Raw genomic sequence first — 18,897 nt, forward strand, 5'->3', positions numbered from 1 at the left:
ATGTAAACCCCCCTCCCCAAAGAAGGATATTTTTCATGTTGAGCAAAAGAAGCCAGACTCCCAAGCATATATACTCTGTGCTTTCACTTGGGCAAAGCTTTGACACGGGCAAAACTAATTTCTAGTGATAGATGTCAGAATGTGGTTACATGGGGATAATTGATGGAAAGAAGGCCTGAGGAAGCCAGCTGGGAGGCAGGAAATGTTCTATACCCTCATCTGGGGGTGGACACATGGATCACGTCAGTAAAACCTCCATGAGCTGTGTACCTCAGGATGTGCACTTTGCTGTGTGCATTGTGCAATAGTCTCCCCCTAATCCAGTTTCATTTTCTGCAGTTTCAGTTACCCATGGTCAGCCACAGTCTGGAAGCAGAGTTTCCTCCTTCTGACAAATCCAGAAGGTTGGTAGTAGACTAATTCTATGTCCCAATGCCAATGTCATTCATCTCACTTCCTCTCATCACATAGGCACTTTATCATCTCACATTACCCCAAGGGTGAGGACAGTACGATAAGATACTCCGAAAGAGAGAGATCACATTCACATTACTTTTCTTACAGTATATTATTATAATTGTTCTATTTTATTATTAGTTATATCGTTAGTCTCTTGCTGTGACTAATTTATAAATTAAACTTTATCATACGTGTGTACGTATAGGAAAAAAACATGGCATATGTAGGGTTTGGTACTATTCATGGTTTCAGGCATCCACTGAGGGTCTTGGAACATATCCCCAATAAATAAGAGGGTAACTGCTATCCACTAAGAGAAAAGCAAGAAACATGAGCATTTTCCATCAGGAAAATAATCCTGGAGAATTCTCTCCCTCATCATCATATATAGAAATGAGGGTCCAGGGAGTCATAGGATGTCCAAAAGTCTGCAGACTTTCCTCTCTACTTCTTTTGTGACACTCCTCCAGGGGAGGGATATTTAAAATATTCAACAACCAGTAAGGCAATAACCAAACCAGGAAAACAGCCAGCCAGATTGCAACAACAGGGTTCTGGGGCCCCCTGGCCATGCCAGGCATACCCCTTTAGTTACTGATCTTGGTGGGAGGGACGGTTTCAAGGAAGTGGTTAGGGCAGTCAGAGTACCATGGCCACTCAGGATTGTTCAAAGCAGAGGCTATTTACCAAAAAACCCAGTGTTTTGACAATAATTGTGGTCTTAAACTGTGCTTGCTGGCTGAGTATCATCTCTCTCCCTCACCCACAGGATCTCCCAACAGACATCCCTCCACAATGTCACAGGTGGCTTTTTGAAAACTGCCGTCCGTGTTGTCTGCAAGCCAGAATAATAACAATAAGGGGTAAAGCATGACGCCAGTAATCAACAAGAACATCACTTGGTCAGTAGCATGAGGACAATGCCAGGTAAGGGCTTACAAATAATACTGCTGAGGTGGCTGTCCTCAGGAGGTTATGGCCCAATGGATGGATGGGTCCCTGAGATCCAGCAGGCTGATAGATATGAGGACTAGTACGCTAGACACATTCAAAGGAAGATGGAAGAGATCTCAGCTGTTAACTTTTGGAGAATGGTGGGCCATAGGCTATGAAGGAGTAGATGAGATGTGGAGATAGGCTGCGGGTAAGAGTGGAGACAGTGCATTAACTATGGACAGCAATCTAAATGGACTTAGCCAAATCAAGTAAACTGTGTATTTATCACCGTCTGCCCCGTGATTTGTTCCCACCTATCCCTCTTCTGTCCTGACACCTACAGGCTACAGTTGGGGGTGGGCTCAACTAGCAGAAAGCACTGATCGGGGCTAGGGTGGGAGGCAGGGAGGGGAAAGTCAGGGTAATTTCCCTCTCCTCTGTCTCCTAGGGAGTATCTGTATTTTTTCCTTCACTTTCAGCTCCCATCAGGCAGCCCTGGTACAATTCCTACTTCCATCAGACTCGGGTTCCTGTTATGAGTAATTCTTGTGGTTTGGATGTGGGAGGGGCTTTCCTGCTACTAATCTCTTATCCTCATATCCTCTGCTTGGCTCTCAGTTCTTCCATCACCTCTGTAATCTGTTCTTGCATTAAGATCTCTCAGTTTTAACATGCTTAGTGTGGCTACTGTTTTCCTGGTTGAGCCTTAACAGACACATATGTTACTTATGACCTAGCATTTCCCTGGCAGGGTATAGAAATCCAGAGGAATTTTCACCCATAAGGGGAGATATGTATGAGGATATTTGTCGCAGCATTATTAGTAGTATTGGTGAATTGAGGGTGATGTGTGTGTCCATTTGTGTGATGCAGATCCATAAAATGGATGAAGAGCTAGGCATCAATTAGAAGCAACAGTCTAGATATATACTCAGGAACATGGTTAGACTTTTTAAAATATCATGCTGGGTTAAGAAAGAGAGTGAAGTTGTTTTGTTTTGTTTTTTTACTACAGTATGATTTATATAAATTAAAATGCATGCATACAAAACAAAAATATTTTACAAGCACTCCTACAGAGAGAAGGGTATACTTCAACACTTAGGAATGGTTGCTTCTGGAGAAGGCAGAGGAATAGAAGTGGAGAATGGAGAAGAAAAGGAACGTATGAATGAATGAATGAATGAATGAATGAATGAATACAAGCGGGCCTTGCACACCCAATTGATAATGGAATGTCCTGGATTAAAGAGTAAGATTAACCAATGTGCTATACCTGAAGTTGAAAAAAAAAAAAAAGTGTTGCCAGAAAAATAGTTACTAGGTGGCACTGAGACATAATTTCAAAGAACACACTGTAGATTGTGAAATGTTGAAACAGTAACTGCTCCAAAGCCAGGTTAGTTTGTGGTAATAAGAGCAAGAACATGGGAAAGATGGTGAAGGAAGGAGCCAGAGCTAGTGACAAGCACCGCATAAAGCAGGGGTGTTGTTGAAATTCCATGGCAATTTTACGTGAGCCCAGCTTGAAGAGGATTCTAGGTCTCCTGATTTTCTTGTCAGTTGCATTTATACGTATTAATGTCCCCAAAAAATCCTGGTCCGTGGCTTTTAAGGGTCAACTACAGCCTCAAAGGCTGGGCTGCTTTTTCAAGTGGGGCTCAGATTATGATCAATACGTGCCCTAAAAAAAAATTAGAAACAAGGAGCACTGGAGTGTGTTAGGGGGGACTTGAATTCTCATCAGTGTAATTAAATTAAAATATGACAATAACAAAAAGAAATATTTAACCTTGACATTGGGTTTTACTTTCCCTTGCTTGTATTTTTAGAGTTGGTATGACTTCCTTGGTTCAAAAGCATTCAAGTTCTGGAAGATTCTTTTGTAAAAGGTTGTAGGAATACTTGAAAAATGACCCTATGTAGAGCCCCTGATATAATCAATATCAGTTAAAAACCATATTGTGTCTGTTGTTCAATAAGCTTCAAGTGAGCATTGCCCTTCTCTTTACAAATGGAGATGTTAAAGTATGTTTTGTTCATTAAGTCTGGTGCTGGTCCAAACATAATTAACTCCCTCTCAGCAATTAACATATTTGATGGTGTTTACTTGGGCTTTTTCATATGTATACATAATGATGCTAAACAAATATTTGGGAAGTTGAACTGACTTTTCCCCCCTAGTTTGTGAAGCCAAAGAAGCAATTCAAATAAAATAATGCATTACTGACTCACTAAACTTATTAAGCTCATGTCTTAATGACATGAGGAGATTAAGACAATCACTGAAACTCATGACACCAATTAGTGGGGGAATCCCATCATGACTCAGAGCTCTTCACTGAGTCACTTGGCAAAAAGTTGACAAAGAAACCAAGCTAAAGAGTCAATATAATATAGTGGCTAAGCTGGGTGACCAACCTGGGTTTGAATCATAGCCCCACTATGTAATAACACTGGGCAAGTCTCTACACCTCAGCAGTTTCTTCTTCAGGAAAACAGACCTTATAATATTCCACGTTATGAGGTTGTTATATGGGAGCAGTACAGAAATAATCTAAAACTGTGCTGTCCAATAGAAATATAATGCAAGCCACAAATGTGAGCCATATATGTAATTTAAAATTTTGCAATACTCATATTTAAAAATTAAAAAGAAACAGATACAATTAATTTTAATAATATATCTTATTTAACCCAATGAATCAAAATATTACTTTATTAACACACAATCAACATAAAAATATTAGTGAGATACGTTATGTTCTTTTTTTCATACTAAGTCTTTGAAATTTAAGCACATCTCAGTTTGGACTAGCCACAGTTCCATGCTTCTCAGCCACGTGGGGCTGGTGGCTACCATACTGGACAAGATAAAAATTCAGTATTTAGCCAAGTGCCTAGCACAAAGGAAGTACTCAAGGAATATTGGCTCAAAAACATTGCCTGGGTTTATCTGTAGGTGGATTGCATTTGATACTCAGTTATAAGATAGAAAATATATGTTATTATCAAGTTTGAAATCTCATACTTTCAAAAGTATGTGCCTCCATTTCAGTTATTCTTGTTCTGTTTACTCCAGGAAATAAGATGTTGCCCTTTTTTTCCTTTTGACGTGAGCAGAGTGTTGTCAGTCCTGGAGCTATTCAGATGAGGGACTTTCCCTGAGAACCAAGATAAGAATGTAGCCTCCATAAAGAATTTCACAGAATTTTTGTCCTAGTGAACAAATTAAATTTGGCTGAGTAGATACTTAATGTGCTCTGATTACCACTAGGGTACATCTGCGACCAAAATTATCATTTTATTTTATAGTGTTTTATATTATAATGTTATTTCTTTGAACCTGACATGAGTAAGCACTCTTTTTCTCCTTCCAATCACATCCCTCCTAGACTTCCTTGGGAATCTGGCCCTCAACAGGTGCAATAAATTCATTTGAATTGGCTCTACTCCATGCTGACCTCATACATAGTTGCCTTTACCTGCTGAATTCTTGGTGATCAGAGCTGAGCTAGGAACCCAGCCTTCTGCATGTGGCTGTCCTAAAGATAAGTGTGGGATGAGGGGGCAAATTCGCCAGGGCCCTGGCAGGATCCCTCAGCCAGTCCACAGAGCAGTGTATGACTGTCTTGGAAAGACCATACTCATATATGTAGAATGGTAGGAACAGATTCCCTGAGCTAGATCAAACTCTGACAAAAGAGGGCAGGTAAAGGAAATTCTGTCTCTAGTCCCTGAAGGCGAGCCAGGCCAGGAAACACTAGCCTAACCCAACGTGACTTGGAGACATTCAGCCTCGACCCTGATGCGGAAGAATCTTTAGAGCCTTGGGAAGCACAGACCTAATAATGCCATAACCTTCCTTAAAACCTTCTACAGCACGCCATTAGACACAGAATACATTCAGACTCCCCAGGCCGGCATTCAGACCCCACATATCTGACCTGTTCGCATATTTCCCTTATTTCTCACTCCTTCTCCTCCAATGATATTTCTGCTTTCTGCTCTTCCATCTCATACTCTTTCTTTCTTAATGTTGTTCATGTTGTACACTTTGGCTAAAAATTTCTTAGTAGCGGGTCTCCACTACTGCCTCTGAAATCCTGACTCCAATCCCACACCTTTCAGAGATGGAATTTTTCCTTCCCCCTTCACCTCCAAGAGAGCTCTCTTCATAATATTTCTTCTATTAAGCATCAAGCATTTAACATTTTCAGTGGACATTACGGATGCTTCTTCAATGATTATCCTACCCCTTCCCCACTCATTTTGGGAGAATGACTGAACTCAACTCTAATGAGGGACCCTGACTAGTATAAACCACGATAATCTTATTCCACATGTGACTGGCTCAGGTCTGGACAAGAATGCAGCTCCTGTCAATCAGTGCAGGGCATTCCTTGGGGATATGACTCATTTGGCCCAGTGTTCAATGCAACCCTGGGCTGGGGGGAAAGAAGACTTTTCTCATGCTCTCAGTGGCATTTATTATTACAATTTACAATTAATTTTTTTAATTTTTTAATGTTTTTATTTATTTTTGAGAGACAGAACATGAGCGGGGTGAGGGGGGCGCTGCAGAGAGAGAGCAGGCTCCAGGCTCTGAGCTGTCAGCACAGAGCCTGATGCAGGGCTCGAACCCACAAACCATGAGATCATGAACTGAGCTGAAGTCTGACGCTTAACTGACTGAGCCACCCAGGTGCCCCACAATTAATTTTTTATTCACTGAAAGTAGTTGAGGTGGTTGACTTCACCATTAAATCTGAGCTATTGGAGAGAAGGAAATCATTTACCATCCTACCTAGCTCCTTAGAGTGGTACCTTTCAAGGAGCTCTACAAATTGTGGTTGAATTCACGTTGAGTCTGTATGGACTTGGAGGACACACAGCAAACTCATCCATGGGCCCAAACTCCTGGGTATGTACTTAGAATGGTTGGATTTTTTCCAGGAAGCACAGAGAACTCCCATTAGATTCAATAAAAACTGACCATAAACAAGGCATATCATAGTCAAATTCACAAAATGCTCAGACAAGGAAAGAATCATGAAAGCAGCAAGGGGAAAAAAGTCCTTAACCTACAAGGGAAGACAGGTCAGGTTTGCAGCAGACCTATCCACAGAAACTTGGCAGGCCAGAAAGGAGTGGCAGGATATATTCAATGTGCTGAATCGGAAAAATACACAGCCAAGAATTCTTTATCCAGCCAGGCTGTCATTCAAAATAGAAGAGATAAAAAGTTTTCCAGACAAACAAAAATTAAAGGAGTTCGTGAGCACTAAACCAGCCCTGCAAGAAATTTTACGGGGGACTCTCTGAGGGGAGAAAAGACAAAGAAAAAAAAAAAAAAGACCAAAAGCACGAAAGACTAGAAAGGACCAGAGAACACCACCAGAAACTCCAACTCTATAGGCAACATAATGACAATAAATTCATATCTTTCAGTACTCACTCTAAATGTCAGTGGACTCAATGCTCCAATCAAAAGACATAGGGTAACAGAATGGATACGAAAACAAGATACATCTATATGCTGTTTACAAGAGACCCGCTTTAGACCAAAAGAGACCCTCAGATTGAAAGTAAGGGGATGGAGAACCATCTATCATGCTAATGGTCAACAAAAGAAAGCCGGAGTAGCCATACTTATATCAGACAATCTAGACTTTAAAATAAAGACTGTAACAAGAGATGAAGAAGGGCATTATATCATAATTAAGGGGTCTATCCACCAAGAAGACCTAACAATTGTGAACATTTATGCTCCAAATGTGGAGCACCCAAATATTAAATCAATTAATCACAAACATAAAGAAATTCATTGATAATAATGCCATAATAGTAGAGGACTTCAACACCCCACTTACAGTAATAGAGAGATCATCTAAACAGAATATCAACAAGGAAACAATGGCTTTGAATGACACACTGGACCAGATGGACTTAACAGATATATTCAGAACATTTCGTCCTAAAGCAGCGGGATACACATTCTTCTCCAGTGCACATGGAATGTTCTCCAGAATAGATCACATACTGGGACACAAAGCAGCCCTCAACAAGTACAAAAAGATCAAGATCATACTGTGAATATTTTCAGACCACAATGCTATGAAACTTGAAATCAACCACAAGAAAAAATTTGGAAAGATAACAAATAGTTGGAGACTAAAGACCATCCTACTAAAGAATGAATGGGCTAACCAAGAAGTTAAAGAGGAATTAAAAATATGGAAGCCAATGAAAATGATAACCACAGCCCAAAACCTCTGGGATACAGCAAAGGCAGTCATAAGAGGGAAGTATTTAGCAATCCAGGACTTCCTAAAGAAGGAAGAAAGGTCTCAGATACACAACCTAACTTTACACCTTAAAGAGCTGGACAAAGAACAGCAAATAAAACCCAAAACCAGCAGAAGACCGGAAATAATAAAGATTAGGGCAGAAATCAATGCTATTGAAACAAAAAACAAAACAAAACAAACAAACAAACAAAACAGTAGAACAGATCAATGAAACCAGAAGCTGGTTCTTTGAAAGAATTAACAAAATTGAAAACCCCTAGCCAGTTTGATCGAAAAAGAAAAAAGAAAGGACCCAAATAAATAAAATCAAGAATGAAAGAGGAGAGATCACAACCAACACAGCAGAAATACAAACAATAATAAGAGAATATTACACACAATTATATGCCAATAAAATGGCAATCTGGAATAAATGCACATATTCCTAGAAACATATAAACTACCAAAACTGAAACAGGAAGAAATAGAAAATTTGAACAGACCCATAACCAGTAAAGACATCAAATTAGTAATCAAAAATCTCCCAAAACACAAGAGTCCAGGGCCAGATGGCTTTCCAGGGGAATTCTATCAAACATTTAAAGAAGAGTTAACACCTATTCTCTTGAAGCTGTTCCAAAAAATAGAAATGGAAGGAAAACTTCCAAAGTGATTCTACGAGGCCAGCATTACCTTGATTCCAAAACTAGATAAAGACCCCACTAAAAAGGATATGGAGCTAGAGGGTATTATGCTAAGCCAAATTAGTCAGAGAAAGACAAATATCATATGGCTTCACTCATATGAGGACTTTAAGATACAAAACAGAAGAACATAAGGGAAGGGAAACAAAAATAATATAAAAACAGGAAGGGGGACAAAACAGAAGAGACTCTTAAATATGGAGAACAAACAGAGGGTTGTTAGAGGGGTTGTGGGAGGGGAGATGGGCTAAATACGTAAGAGGCATTAAGGAATCTACTCCTGAAATCATTGTTGCAGTATATGCTAAATAACTTGGATGTAAATTAAAAAATAAATAAATTAAAAAAAAAAAAAGAATGGTTGAGTTTTATTTTCTGTGATACTGACAATACATGGAACAGGACTGGGACAGTCAGATATCAAAAAGACTAAAATTTCAAAAACTAATAATAAAATAAAAGACTAAGATTAACTGAGTCATACATACCTTTGCTGTTATTCATACCAAGTCAAGCCAACTTTTACTTTAAATGTAGACTCTATCGGGCCATGGAAGTTTATAACCTTGTTTTTACATCATCTTTGTTCATCTCATGACTTGAAATAAATATATGAAAAAGTTCCAGATTTGGGCAAGGCCATAAGACATCTCAATTACTACAGAAACGAAAGAACCTAGGTAATTGTGCTTATTCCTTTAATGTCTGTTTGACTTCATTATTTTCCCTTTAAAATTCTTGTGATAACTCTAACGTGACTTAAACCTGAAAAGCCAGTCTGACAGGTTTCTATTGGTTTGGGACAGTTAATTAAACTGTTCTTTAATCTCTCCAAACTGCTTCATATATGTACAAAATTCAAACCCACTTGGTTTTGGTGTCTGAGCTTATAGAAGAGTGTTAACAGCACGTGTGTTGGTATCAGGCTGCCTAGATTTGAATTCTGGCTGTACTATTTAGTAGCTCTCCAACCTCAGGGAAGTGATCTAACCTCTCTATGCCTCAGTCTCCTCATCTGTAAAAATGAGAATAGCCCTTACCTCACTGGGTTTTGTGAAGATTAAGTTGTCACATGAAAAGTGCTTAGAACAGTGCATAACATGTAGTTAAGCTCCCGGTCATTATTAGGGCTATAATTCAGAGCATTTCTGAACTGGAGGCTCTAAATAGAAGTGCTCAATGAATTTTAGTGATCTGTGCTTCTGGAGACTCCCAGGCCAGCTTTGTAAACAGCAGGAGATGGTGACGAGCTGGTAATATGAAAATGAAAACCATTTTCTTTTCTCTCAATTAGTTGACAATCTCTCCTGTGCCCTTAACTGAGAATCCATATCTGTCATGCCCAGTTACTAGCTTCATAATCTCGGGCAAGTTATTTAGTCTCTCGGAGATTTCCCCACTTTTTTTTTTTTTTTTTTGAAACATAAAATGGGGCTATAATTCCTACCTCACAGGGTTAGTGTGAAGGAAGGAAGATATGGAGAGTGCGTACCACTGTCCCTGGTGGATGACAGAGGCTTCCCTCCTCCTAATGTCCACCCAAAGTTCATCAAGAATAAAGAGCTTGAAACTGTATTTTTAAAACTATTTCCCTGACAGGAGTGGGCACCTTTACAGAAGAGGTTGGAGTGCAGCTTCGACAGTCAGTCAGTCAGCCTTTGGCTTCTGCACCCAACCAGATGATTTGACTTCAGGCTCAGAGCCTTCAAAGCTCTACACTTGATCTTTATCTGTGTTGGTCCAGGCTCTTCATTCAGAAAGCTTGTAAGGCAGCTTCGACTAAAGGTGACTTCCTTGTTTGTTCAAGAAATTCGCCATAGGGGCACCTGGGTGGCGCAGTCGGTTAAGCATCCGACTTCAGCCAGGTCACGATCTCGCGGTCCGTGAGTTTGAGCCCCGCGTCAGGCTCTGGGCTGATGGCTCAGAGCCTGGAGCCTGCTTCCGATTCTGTGTCTCCTTCTCTCTCTGCCCCTCCCCCCTTCACGCTCTGTCTCTCTCTGTCTCAAAAATAAATAAACGTTAAAAAAAAATTTTTTTAAAAGAAATTCGCCATAAAGAAATAGTATCACAAAGGTGAATGTTACTTCAAAATATGGAGAATAAATCTGTAGAAGAAAACAAGGAAAAGACATCTCAGATGCAAGCAGCTGAGACTGCATTTATTTATTTATTTATATTTATTTTAAGAGAGAGAGCGCACAGAGAAGGGGCAGAGAGAGTGAGGGAGAGAGAGAATCCCAAGCAAGCTCAGCACTGTCACCACAAAGCCCTACTCGGGGCTCAAACTCACAAACCCGTGAGATCATGACCTGAGCTGAAATCAAGAGCCCGTCACTCAACGGACTGAGCCACCCAGGCACCCCTGAGAATGCTTTTAAAAGGAACCTTAGTCTCTTAAAGGACGTCGAAGCAGCAGAAAAGCCCCTACAGACCCAGATTCACCCAATTCCACCACCAGAGGTAGTTTCTCTTGAGACTCTTTACTGGGCATCAGTAGAAGACTATATTCCCAGATGGAACAGTTTCTTTCAGGAAGAGCACCACATCCTATCAGTGTTGGAAATGAAAATAAAGCAGAAAATGCCATCCAAAATGAGGCACGGTGATCACTTCTTCACATACTCGTTCAAAAAAAAAAAAAAAAAAAACCTGTTTAGTACACCTGAATGTTAAAGAATATGCAGGACATTTCAGGAACTATAGGAATCGAATATGTTCATATTGTCCCATTATCCCCTCAATGACAGTGAAGTTATGAGTGACTGCCGACAAGCCTCAAGTTACCGCTTTGAGACCTACTACTACCTCAAGGTCATGAATTTGCTTTCTGCCAAACCCATGAAAGTGTTAAAAGTTTATATTGACAAGTGAACTGTTTATTAAATGAGTTGCTAAAAGTTAAATAAATAAAAAGTAAGTAAAAATAAAAACTATTCCCTTAAAATGAAACTTACCTTAAGTTAGCTTTACTATTTAAATCAGCCACAAGACAATTTTAAGGACTAACATTCCCTAAAATAAAATAAGGCCGGGGCATCATTTAAAAACTATTCATTTAAACAAATTCCATGATCCATTGTACATAAATGGAAACTACTTACACATACACACACATAAATATTTTAACTACTGTTTAATTGAACTTATAATTGGGCATTTTAAAAGAAAGATTCTGAGTTATTTCATTTTGTACATGGTAAGCATTTCTGTGTGTCAGCTTTTTAAGGAGGCATAAAAACAACTTGTCTTATCTGAGGGAGGCTTCTTGCCTTTTGTAAAGTTTGATAGGAGAGCACTGGCAAGTTTTGTCCCTCCTTGTAAACCTAGTTTCTGTTCTCTACAGAATACTTCAGAACGGTAACGATATTTATGGAACGCATATAGTGGCAGACACTTTATATGTTTCATCTCGTTTAATCCTTGAAATATCTCTATGAGGTAAGTACTATCTATTTTTCCCATTTTATAGATGAAGAAATAAGACACACAGGGGTTAAATAATTTGCCTAAGATCACACAGCTACTAAATAAGGGAAGCAGGATTCAAACACCAATGGGCTTCAGAGTCCACTGACAATATTGAACTTCATCTAAGCCCTATGCTCCCAGAAAACATCTGTGGTATCTCCTGACCTTCCTGCATAGCCTCAAAGGACCCCCTGTCCAGCAGAGATAAGACCCTCCCTCAGGACTCCTGTTTACCTGCCTTGACAAAACCCCAGATCCTTTTTTTTTCTTTTCCTCATTCTCCCTTCATGAGTGAGCATTTTCCCCATTGCAATAGCCAGAATAAATTCATCTTTTTAATTCTCTGGTGCATTGTCACACCACAAACTTAGCCACCTACAGTCAAGGTTGCCAATACCTGAGAAAATAAAATCCATTTCAGAGGTTCCTAAACTATTGTCAGGTAATCTCTCTCTCTCTCTCTCTCTCTCTCTCTCTCTCTCTCTCTCCCGTTTATTTTTTGAGACAGAGGCATGGAAGGGGCAGAGAGAGGAGAGAATCTCAAGCAGACTTAACTGACTGAGCCACCCAGGCGCCCCAGGTAATGTCTGTTTTGGTGGAGTGGCCCCCATACGTTTTATCCATCCTTTCATAAGCATTTCAGAAATTTTTACCACAGGGAGAGAAGGTAGATCTCTGAGAAGATATGAGGTACGGTCAGTTCACAGAAAACTAAGACTATTAAAGTGATAGTTGTTGCTAAAATAGAGAGCTTGAACAGATTTGAGGTTTTGAAAATAGAACTTCTTTCCCCCGATCGATCAGTCTCTCCCCACCCTCCCCCTCGCCACTCCTTCTGTTGCCTCTCAAAATGTCATCAAATGTGAACCTTCTCAATAGAAAGCTTTCGCAAAATCCCCCATCAGCATTTATGAGCCTCTGCTTTGTACCGCAGCACACATACTTCCTCGGGTATAGAAATAAGTAAAGCCCATGGCTTGGTCTCATAGAGCCCACACAGAATTAGAGCTCAAATCTAGTTGTACCTTATCCTGGAGCTTACCGAAAGCACGTTGGATGAAGGCAGCTGAATAGAAAGCGTTCTTTTTTTTTTTTTTTTTTTTTTTCTTTTTTAACATTTTTATTTATTTTTGAGACAGAGAGAGACAGAGCATGAATGGGGGAGGGGCAGAGAGAGAAGGAGACACAGAATCGGAAGCAGGCTCCAGGCTCTGAGCCATCAGCCCAGAGCCTGGTGTGGGGCTCGAACCCACAGACCGTGAGATCATGACCTGAGCTGAAGTCGGACGCTTAACCAACTGAGCCACCCAGGCGCCCCTAGAAAGCGTTCTATAATATATTATAATATGTTATATATGAAACGTATATGTCTTTTTCAAAGCTAATAAGTCTTTTGCCATCTTTACAACCCAGGAATGTCTTTCTTAAGGGCCTGGGAGCCATCTCTTTGATAAGTAATCATCAAGAAAGATAGCATTCCTCTCTCCCAGTTTCTGTGGGATGGTAGGAGCAGATGCCCGGCTCCAGGCTGTAAAACTACTGCCTGTCCTAAAGATACAAGAAATCTTATTTTTCCTTTGGATGAGGGCAACTGCTAACACAGATGGCCACTCAATTACCAAGTGAATTTAGGATGTACTGTGTATGACAAATGGTGCTGTCAAGTCCTCTGACTTGAGGACTAGTTGTTGTTCATCTCGAGGACATGTGTGGAATACATTATATCTGCCTGGGGATACAAAAGGGTGAGATTCTTTCCCCTCTTTAGTTGACTGTCTGTGATGCACGTTGCATTCTGGCTTAATGATTAGTCAGTAATAAAACTGTTTTCTTTCTCTACCCTTTTGTGGAGAGAGCTTGGCTGGCAGAAGATTTCACTTTTAATTACATCCCCCCAACATCATCAGAACCTGGAAAGACAGGGCATGACTGAGTTATACACCCCTGGGGGTGGGGCCAGTCATCCAAGGATCAAGCCTGAATGTTTCAGGACATGCCCATCATCAGTGGTCCAGAGAGACCCTGGGCATGTGGAGGAGGCCAGGAACACTGTTCTTTAAGTGCAAACGTGTGGGGCTGGGGGTGGAGTGGGGAGGGCAAATACCAGTTTGAAGATCCATTGAAGGGAGACTACAAAAAAGCACAGTCATGACCCAACCTTGAAGGACTATGGTCTAGCCTGCTGTGCTTCTCATACTTTAATATGCTTATGGATGATAGGTGGTTCGTTCAAATGCAAATTCTGGTTCATTTGGTCCAGAGCAGGGCCTGAGCTTCTCTATGTCTAACCATCTTCCAGATGGTTCTGGGGCTGCCTGTCCTGGGACCCTACTTTGAGTAGCAAGAGGTTAGAGGAAGAGAGTGAATGGTATGGCAGGGAGGAAAATGAAGCAGGACACAGGTCTGAACGGGGGAATGGGGAAGCCGCTGAAAGGCCACAGGAGGAAACCACTTGATGAGTTTGAAGATAAGTATATACCCACAGTCACCATTACCTATGTTATAGCATTACGTGCCATAAACATATCCATACTCTCCAGAAGTTTCCTCCCACCCTCTTTATTATTATTTATGTGTGTGTGTGTGTGCCTGAAATAAGAATACTTAACATAAGATCTACCCTTGTAGCAAAATTTTAAATATACAGTATTGTTACCTATAAAGACTATGCTACAGGTAGATCTCTGGTACTTATTCATCTTGCATAAGTGCACCTTTATAGCCTTTGACTAATACCTCCCTGTTGTCCCCTGCCCACAGCTCCCAGTAACCACTATTCTACTCTTTGCTTGTGAGTCTGACAGTTTTAGACTCCTCATATAAGTGGTATCATGTAGTTATTTGTCCTTCTGTGACTAGCACATTTCACTTAGCATAATACCCTCTATGTCCATCCATGTTGTGTCAAATGTCAGGATTTTATTTTTCTTTTTTAAGGCTGAGTAATATAATATTTATTGTGTGAGTATGCCACATTTTCTTTATCCATCCAGACACTGATGGATTGCTTCCATGTCTTGGCTATTGTGAATAGTGCTGCAGTGAACACAGGGGTGCGTGTATCTCTTTGAGACCCTAATTTCCATTCCTTTTAATACATACTTAGAAATGGGAATCCTGGAATCATGCAATAAGTTCTAATTTTTATTTTTTTATTAAAAAAATTTTTTTTGTTTATTTGTTTGTTTATTTTTGAGACAGAGAGAGCGTGAGCAGGGGAGGGATAGAGGGTAGAGGGAGACACAGAATCTGAAGTAGGCTCCGTGCTCCGTGCTCCAGGGTGTCAGCACAGAGCCCGACGTGGATCTCGAACTCATGAAATGCGTGATCATGACCTGAGCCGAAGTTGGACACTTAACCGACGGAGCCATCCAGGTGGCCCTATTTTTTATGTTTTGAGGAACCTCCATACTGTTTTCCACAGTGGTTGCACCAATTTACATTCCCACCAATAGTGCACAAGTGTTCTCTTTTTTCCACATCCTCACCTCACCAACACTTGTTATTTTTCTGTTTTTTATTTTTTGTTTTTGTTTTTTTGATAATGGCCAAGGACCTTCATTCTTAAATATGCAGTTTCGTTTTTAGGTTTCACACACAGATATTAGTATGCCAGATAGTTCCCTCAGGGTTGTCACCTATTGTTAAAGAGTTTGGAACTAATTCCACAATATCACCCAGCATAGGTTAAAGAATAGGTTTTATTAGTGAAAAAGAGAACTCACAACACCGGGGTCAAGGCTGGTGGACAGTGTGAAGCTTCTGTTCTAGAGGAGAAAGCTACTCCCCACCACCCCTTCTTTCTCTACCCCCAATCCTCTCACCACCAGAATAAATCTCCCTTTTTGTAGGACAAGTGTGAGAAAGTGGCCTAGTTTGTAAAGGAGTAAACATATGGCACAGTGCCAGGCCTTCTGGATTTAAGGTTTTGTCTCTTCTCTCTCTCTCTCTTTAAAAGAAAAAAAAAATTTTTTAATGTTTATTTATTTTTGAGAGAGAGAGACAGAGTGCGAGTAGAGGAGGGGCAGAGAGAGAGGGAGACACAGAATCTGAAGCAGGCTCCAGGCTCTGAGCTATCAGCACAGAGCCTGATGTGGGGCTCAAACCCATGAACCGCAAATCATGACCTGAGCTGAAGTCAGATGCTTAACCAACTGAGCCACCCAGGTGCCCCTCTCTCATTCTTTTAAGATTGTATTTTTAAGTAATCTTTGCACCTGATGTGGGGTTCAAACTCACACCCCCAGGATCAAGAGTCACATGTTGTACTGACTGAGCCAGCCAGGCTCCCCAGAGTTTTGCCTCTTTATTGGAGTTGATTAGGAATGCCAGCTGCCCTGTACCTGGCGATCCTGAGGACCTGTGGGATAGTCTCCCATGAGGAGGTAAGGAAAGCTGAGAGGAAGTTGCCACTCTCATGGGTGCTGTCTCTGCTGAGACAATGAGGGAGCTTCTGGGGTCCCTGCTGACCCCAGGTGAACACACATTCTTGGATTGTCCTGCTTCTTATACAACAGAGAATGTACTTATAACTGGTTATCCCTTTTATCTTCTCCCTGGGGAAGAAAGGAGCTAGCACTTTCTAGAATTGTTTTACCATCACTGAATTTGCAAAATATCTTATTCAAAAAGTGATTATCACTCTAATAAAATGGCATATGAGAAAGAAAAAAACAACCCTTGGGGGTATTTGATATCTATACATCTCTTCCGTATTCTCCCCCATCGTCTCATGAAAGTCCAATGTGAGATGTGTTTTTTCACGGAAGTGAAATTCACATAACATAAAGCTAACTATTTTAAAGCGCACAATTCAGTGACATCAGTATCTAGTTCCAAAATTTCATTGTTGTACAACAGTGTGATATCTAGTTCCAAAACTTCATCATCCCAAAAGAAAACCCTGTGCCCACCAAGCAGTCACTCCTTATTTCCTCCTCCCCCTGTCCCTGACAACTGCCAATCTGTTTTCTGTTTCTGTGAATTTACTTATTCTGGACATCTCACATAAATGGAATCATATGCTATATGACCTTTTGTGTGTCTCTTCTTTCACCCGGCGTACTGTGTTCAAGATTCTTCCATGTTGTCGCATATATCAGTACTTTGTCCCTTCCTGTGGCTGAATCATATTCCCCTGTGTCTATGTAACACATTTGTTTATCTGTTCATTGGCCAAGACATTTAAGTTGTTTTCCCCTTTAGCTATTGTGAATAGCATTGCTATCAACATTTATGTACAAATATTTATTTGAGTACCTATTTTCCAATCCTTCTGGATGTAAATTTGAGTGGAATTTCTGGAATATATGGTAAGGCTAAGTTTAACTTTTTTAAAAAAAGCATGATTGGTATCCTTTCTCCTCTGGCTTAATGAGAAATGCAGGAAAACAGTGCTACTCAAGATAGCTTGCAGTACAGAGGAAGCAATCACTAGTCATGAATATTCTAAAACATTTTTCATTGAGGCTCCAAAGACAGTGTTTGCTATTTATCAGGGAACTGGAAATATTTCTAAACCAGTAGTTGTAAAGTTAACTGAATAGCAATCTTTTTTGATGTGGGATTCACACAGGAGGCTTCTGGGTTATAATTTCAAAGAGGTCCAGGGAATGCGGCTCTAGGCTAGAGGTGAGGGACAGGTCTTATTTTTACCCTTTCCAGAATTTAGTATCTTAATCCCCACTCCCAGCCCTTTCCACAGTCCCAAACTCTTCCTTTCTACCACTCAGGGCAGCCCTTGGCAGGACCCTGTTCATGCCCCATTGCCCACCCCCCACATCCCCCCATCCTCCCACCTTACCCCTGGCCCAGATAGATACTGAGTAAACTTGAGTTTTTCATTTAAAACAACTTCTACCCATGCAGTAAATCATAAAATAATAACTGTAAACTCTTGGGTTGTTTATTTAGCCCTGATTTCATAATGTGCAGCAACAGATAGCCCTGATATTTTATAATATGCCACACTGAGTTGAGCAACTGTCTAAACACAACTCAAACCTCATTTGCTTCTAGAAAGTACCATCAAATTACCTCAAATGACAAGAGATAATACTTTTCACATCAGGGCATACACTGGAAATTATATTTTAGCTACCTTGAGGCTGAGGGGAACCTGCAGCTCATTACTGGCTTGCCATCCTAGTCCAACATCAAGTTCAGGCAGGCAGAAATATGCTCTCTCAAACAGATAATGCCAACCTCACTGCCCCTCCTGGTTGCCCATGTCACTGAGAATGATGGTATTGTCACAGCTTTTTTTTTTTTAATTTTTTTAATGCTTATTTATTTTTGAGAGGGAGAGACAGAGTGTAAGCAGGGGAGGGGCAGAGAGAGAGGGAGACACAGAATCTGAAACAGGCTCCAGACTGAGCTGTCAGCACAGAGTCCGATGCGGAGCTCAAGCTCACAAAACACAAGTTCATGGCCTGAGCAGAAGTCGGATGCTTAACTGACTGAACCACCCAGGCACCTCTTTCTTCCTTCCTTTCTTTCTTTCTTTCTTTCTTTCTTTCTTTCTTTCTTTCTTTCTTTCTTTCTTTCTTTCTTTCTTTTTCTTTTCTTTCTGTACCGTGAGGTCACAACCTGAGCTGAAATCAAGAGTCAGACGCTTCACTGACTGAGCCACTCAGGTGCCTCACCCCCCCCCCCTTTTTTTTTTTAATTTTTTTTTTTAACATTTATTTATTTTTGAGACAGAGAGAGACAGAGCATGAACGGGGGGAGGGCCAGAGAGAGAGGGCGACACAGAATCCGAAGCAGGCTCCAGGCTCTGAGCTGTCAGCACAGAGCCCTATGCGGGGCTCGAACTCACGGACCGTGAGATCGTGACCTGAGCGAAGTCGGACGCTCAACCGACTGAGCCACCCAGGCGCCCCCCCACCCCCTTTTTTAAAACCAATTTTCACTGCCTTCCTTTTGCTCTCAGAAAACCTGAGGCTGGAAGTCCCAATCAGGAGTTAAGTGGCCAAGAGCCCAGCTTACCTGTGTGAGGACTTGGGTTTCAGTACTAGCTTTTCTTCTTACTGGCCATGTGA

General features: G+C 40.8%; 1 pseudogene; it reads left to right on the plus strand.

Annotated features, from left to right (window-relative positions):
• Positions 1-1,379: 1,379 nt before the first annotated feature.
• LOC123596440 lies at positions 1,380-11,164 on the plus strand (annotated as a pseudogene).
• The last annotated feature ends 7,733 nt before the right edge of the window (positions 11,165-18,897 follow it).

This window comes from Leopardus geoffroyi, chromosome B1, assembly GCF_018350155.1.
Source record: "Leopardus geoffroyi isolate Oge1 chromosome B1, O.geoffroyi_Oge1_pat1.0, whole genome shotgun sequence".
Classification (NCBI taxonomy): Eukaryota; Metazoa; Chordata; class Mammalia; order Carnivora; family Felidae; genus Leopardus; species Leopardus geoffroyi.